The sequence below is a fragment of the Drosophila arizonae genome, chromosome X (genome assembly GCF_054131065.1).
Source record: "Drosophila arizonae isolate 15081-1271.41 chromosome X, UAZ_ARI_1.0, whole genome shotgun sequence".
Classification (NCBI taxonomy): Eukaryota; Metazoa; Arthropoda; class Insecta; order Diptera; family Drosophilidae; genus Drosophila; species Drosophila arizonae.
The window spans coordinates 51,258-56,896 of NC_142927.1; the positions used below are offsets into that span (position 1 = coordinate 51,258).

Below are 5,639 nucleotides of genomic sequence, written 5' to 3' on the forward strand. Positions count from 1 at the left end.
AGCCCATAAGCAAGTCAAGCGCTATCTCGCTCGAAATCGCAATCCGATGCTTAAGATGCTCTGCAACAGGCTGTCGAATCGCATACGCAAAGAGCTCATATATGCTAGGCAGAAGTATGAGGAAGAGCTATTTAGATCTATCGATCCAACTGATAGATATAGTATGCAGAAGCTCTGGCGGCTGACCAACGAGATCAAGCGGCAGCCTGCTCCAAATCTACCGCTGTTGAAGTCCTCCAGTGGCAATGGCTCTAATGCGCAAAATGTCTGGTGCAAGACAACAGCCGAGAAGGCCGAAACATTTGCTGCGAGTCTTGAGCAGCGTTTTCAGCCAATCGTGACTACGCCGCCCAGTGATCTGGCCGAGATCGAGGCTCAAGTTAGCCAGCCATCTTTGACTGCTTCAGTCTCATTTCGGCCAGTCACTGCGGCTGAGGTCATCAGTCACATCAGCACGCTAGAGAACAAAAAAGCGGCTGGATTGGACCAAATTGACTAATCACACCATTCAAAGCGCTGCCGATGAAGGCTATTCTGTATCTCGTCTTGATATGCAATAACTCTTTTAGACTGGGTCATTTCCCCTCTTGCTGGAAGTTAGCGATGGTGAAGATGGTGCATAAGCCTGGCAAGCCTACGCAACACGTCGCATCATACAGGCCAATAAGTCTGCTATCTGGCCTCTCTAAGATACTCGAGTATCTTATATTGAGCCGTATGCTGGAGCAAGATACTCTTGTAAACGCGATTCCCAGCCATCAGTTTGGATTCCGCAAGGCGCATTCAGCTGAGCAGCAATTGGGTCGAGTTACTCAATTTATTATTAAAGCGTTTGATGACCATAAATACTGCTCTGCCGTCTATATGGACATAAAAGAAGCTTTCGATCGAGTGTGGCATCCAGGCTTGAAATACAAGCTCAAGATGCTCTTGCCGGACGCTCTCTATCGCATCCTCTGCTGCTATTTAGCAGATCGCACTTTTATTGTTGAGTGTCACGGTGGCTGCCGCTCAGGAATCAAGCAAATTCACGCCGGTGTGCCACAAGGTAGCTTGCTCGGGCCAATCTTGTATAATATATACACCAGCGACATACCAAGGCCAACTCGTCTACGTGGGATTTTGATTGCTACTTATGCTGATGACGTCATTGTTCTATCGGCAGACTCTCGCCAAGCAGATGCGCTCAGTCAGCAGCAAGCTTATATGGATAGTTTGGCCGAATGGGCGAGCAAGTGGTGCATTACAATTAATGCAAACAAGACTATGCATATCATGCATACGCTTAGAGTTATAGCGCCATATCAGGCTATTCGCATTGGCAACGAAACTATTGAAAATGGCACCTCACATTCGTATTTGGGCGTTACTCTAGACACAAAACTACGCTTTTCACAACATGTCACTACGGTCGTTACTAGGGTCAGGGCTAGGCTTAAAAAGATAGATTGGCTCATTAACAAGGATAGCAAATTGACGCTTAGAACAAAAGTCATTATTTATAGGCAGCTAGTTGCTCCACTTTGGCAATACTCGCTGCCTGTATGGGGCGCTCTGCTATCTGAGGCGCAATTCAACCGCATTCGAGTCGTACACAACAAAGCTCTGAGAGCCATTTCTGGTGCTCAGTACTTTGTTTCGAACGCGCGCATCAGAGCTGATTTGGAAGTTTCATCTGCGGATGATATATTCAACAATCTCTGCGCCAAATACTATGATCGACTCCGGGTCCATACCAACAACTTGGCCAAAAACATTGCCTACGACCCGTTCATCCCACAGCGGATAACATTGGCAAGATACACGAGTCTCGTAAGCATGCATTTGGCCAATGACATTGCTCTACGCACCCAGCGACAACTACAACGGGAAGCCGACGAAATTGCTGAAAGTAGGGAGCGATTCCTTCGCCGACGTGAGGCTCAGCAACGCAACGAAGCTGCACAAACAGCAGCCCACCAGCCGCAACGACTACCTGTTTTCGAGGGTATTGCGCCAATGCCGCGGCCACTACCACCACCATCACCACTTGCTGCCTATAGGGTCGTATTTGGATCACATAGAGATCAAAGCTAATTTTAGCTTAAGCCCGTATTGGAGAAAATGACCAGACTTTGTCTCGACTTTTCTCTATTATTCCAATTGGCCACTTGGGGCTATTTTTCTCTGTGCATCTTGTAGATGCTTATAATGAAAAAATTGAATTATATTAATTAATGCCATCTATTACTATTGTTAAACTTAAATCTTACTTATCTATTTAGTCGTTAATCAGTTACTCAAGCACTTTATTGTTAATTTGTATTATCTTTAAATTGCTCTTTTATAAGTATTTTGTAACATTAAGCTGCACTGTTATTTTTGTGCACTTTTGGCTATTTAAATTGAATCATTCTATGATAAGTTTTGACTAATATTGTCCTTTATAGATTTTAATTATCTCATAGGCGCTATTTATATTCATAAGAAATGCTATTGTGAAGTATCAATTGAATAAAAAGTATCTCCGTACTATCTTCCCCTCGCCATGCAGCTGCTGGTCAGCTGATCATGTATGAGATGGGAAGAAGCGGAGATCATTAATGTGTGTTCTTCATAGACATACGAACAGAAAAAAGCCTGGCAAGCCTACGCAACACGTCGCATCATACAGGCCAATAAGTCTGCTGTCTGGCCTCTCAAAGATACTCGAGTATCTTATTTTGAGCCGTATGCTGGAGCAAGATACTCTTGTAAATGCGATTCCCAGCCACCAGTTTGGATTCCGCAAGGCGCACTCAGCTGAACAGCAATTGGGTCGAGTCACCCAATTTATTATTAAAGCGTTTGATGACCATAAATACTGCTCTGCTGTGTACATGGATATCAAAGAAGCCTTTGATCGAGTGTGGCATACAGGCTTGAAGTATAAGCTCAAGATGCTATTGCCGGATGCTCTCTACCGCATCCTCTGCTGCTATCTAACAGATCGCACTTTTATTATTGAGTGTCACGGTGGCTGTCGCTCAGGTATTAAGCAAATTCACGCTGGTGTGCCACAAGGTAGCTTGCTCGGGCCTATCTTGTACAATGTGTACACCAGCGATATACCGAGGCCAGCTTATCCGCGAGGGACTTTGATTGCCACTTATGCTGACGACGTCATCGTTCTTTCGGCATGACTCTCGTCAAGCAGTCGCGCTCAGTCAGCAGCAGGCGTATATGGATAGTTTGGCTGAATGGGCGAGCAAGTGGTGCATTACAATTAATGCAAACAAGACTATGCATATCATGCATACGCTTAGAGTTATAGCGCCATATCAGGCTATTCGCATTGGCAACGAAACCATTGAAAATGGCACTTCTCATTCATATTTGGGTGTTACTCTAGATACGAAACTGCGCTTCTCACAACATGTCACTACGGTCGTTACTAGGGTTAGGGCTAGGCTTAAAAAGATAGATTGGCTCATCAATAAAGACAGTAAATTGAGTCTAAGGACTAAAGTCATCATATACAAGCAGCTAGTTGCTCCACTTTGGCAATACTCGCTGCCTGTATGGGGCGCTCTGCTATCTGAGGCGCAATTCAGCCGCATTCGAGTCGTTCACAATAAAGCTCTGAGAGCCATTTCTGGTGCTCAGTACTTCATCTCGAACACTCGCATCAGAACTGAACTGGACGTCTTGTCTGCAGATGAGATACTCAATAATCTCTGCGCTAAATACTACGACAGACTTCGCGCTCATAGCAACAATCTGGCCAAAAACATAGCCTATGACCCGTTTATCCCACAGCGGATAACTTTGGCTAGATACACGAGTCTCGTTAACACGCATTTAGCCAACGATATTGCATTACGCACTCAGCGGCAACTGCAAAGAGAAGCCGACGAAATATCTGAAAGCAGAGAACGATTCCTTCGCCGACGGGAGGCCCAGCAACGCAACGAAGCCGCACAAGCAGCAGCCCACCAGCCGCAACGACTACCTGTTTTCGAGGGTATTGCGCCAATGCCGCGGCCACTACCACCACCATCACCACTTGCTGCCTATAGGGTCGTATTTGGATCACATAGAGATCTAAGTTAAGTATTAACACAAATTGACAATTCAAAAATTTTATTTTCGGCACATATATATGTGTGCAGCGAACATATGCGACGGCGCTTGCGCCTAAAATGCACATTTTAAGCCTACTTAAAACTAACTTAAATACGCGCCCTATTGGTTATGCAGCCCATATGGCTAAGTCTCCTTGCTGTACTTCATGTATTCTGCAAAGAAAAAATCAACATTAATAATCTTTGAATGTTTTTATTAACTTCTGCAAAATTCACTTACCTGCTAGTCAACTTGCAATTAATGAAGTTCGGCTATTTCCAGCTTTGCGCCCCTCTGCACTTTGTATGGTAGCAGCTATTTTTTATATAAAGATAATAATCAATTAATATTAATTATCATCTTTATTAATATCACGTTTACAATTTCTAATTTTTATTTTGCAAAACTCACCTGCTAGTCAGCTTGCACTTAATGCAATTCCGCTGTCTACAGTATTGCGCCCGTCTGTATTTCGTATAATAGCAGCCACATTTATATAAAAATATGATAATTAATTAATATTAATTATTCATATAATTAATTTCAATTAATTATTTGTTAATATTTAAACTTACCAATTAGCAGCATAAAATTTGCATTTAATGCAATTTTCAATCAGCTGTTTTTTGTTTTTGTTTTGATTATGCACTCCGATAGACACAAAGCCAGGGGTGCATCGTCACTTTCCAAATTGCATTTGCGATACATCGAACGAAAATTAATTAAATCAAAACTGCTAAAATGAATTGTTAAACTATTTCTATTTAATTATCTATATTAATTGTCATAAACTATTTGTAATTTAAGTTAATTTTAGCTTAAGCCCATATTTGAGAAAATGACCAGACTTTGTCTCGACTTTTCTCTATTATTCCAATTGGCCACTTTGGGCTATTTTCTCTGTGCATCTTGTAGATGCTTATTAATGAAATAATTGAATTATATTAATTAATGCCATCTATTACTATTGTTAAACTTAAATCTTAATTATCTATTTAGTCGTTAATCAGTTACTCAAGCACTTTATTGTTAATTTGTATTATCTTTAAATTGCTCTTATATAAGTATTTTGTAAAATTAAGCTGCACTGTTATGTTTGTGCACTTATGGCTATTTAAATTGAATCATTATATGATAAGTTTCGACAAATATTGTCCTTTTTAGATTTTAATTATCTCATAGGCGCTATTTATATTTACATAAAATGCTATTGTAAAGTATTAAATAAATAAAGACTATCCCCGTACCCTTCCCCTCATCATGCAGCTGCAGGTCAGCTGTTCATGTACGAGAATGGGAAGAGGCGGAGATCATTAATGTGTGTTCTTCATAGACATACGAACAGAAAATGTCACCAGCAGAGCAAAAGGCCACCTGCTTGATTTGAATGCCAACGTCAACAAATTTCAGAGCTATCTAAATGACAAAATCTTGCTCAACACTGAGATCAGCAGTGCTGATGATGTTGATGATGCGGTCAATATTTTTGTCAAAAATATTGAAGATGCTGCAAACTTTGCGAATGCACAGCACCCACGCAAGATTATGAGGACTAG

The 5,639-nt window shown here is 41.6% G+C and overlaps 1 long non-coding RNA gene across 1 annotated transcript; it reads right to left on the bottom strand.

The window, feature by feature from the left end:
• Positions 1 to 4,084: 4,084 nt before the first annotated feature.
• LOC149267762 (uncharacterized) lies at positions 4,085 to 4,652 on the bottom strand. The gene is made up of 3 exons (XR_016271079.1): positions 4,495 to 4,652; positions 4,324 to 4,398; positions 4,085 to 4,256 (listed from the first exon to the last, which is right to left on the bottom strand). It is a non-coding gene; the product is annotated as an uncharacterized LOC149267762 (long non-coding RNA).
• Between the last annotated feature and the right edge of the window lie 987 nt (positions 4,653 to 5,639).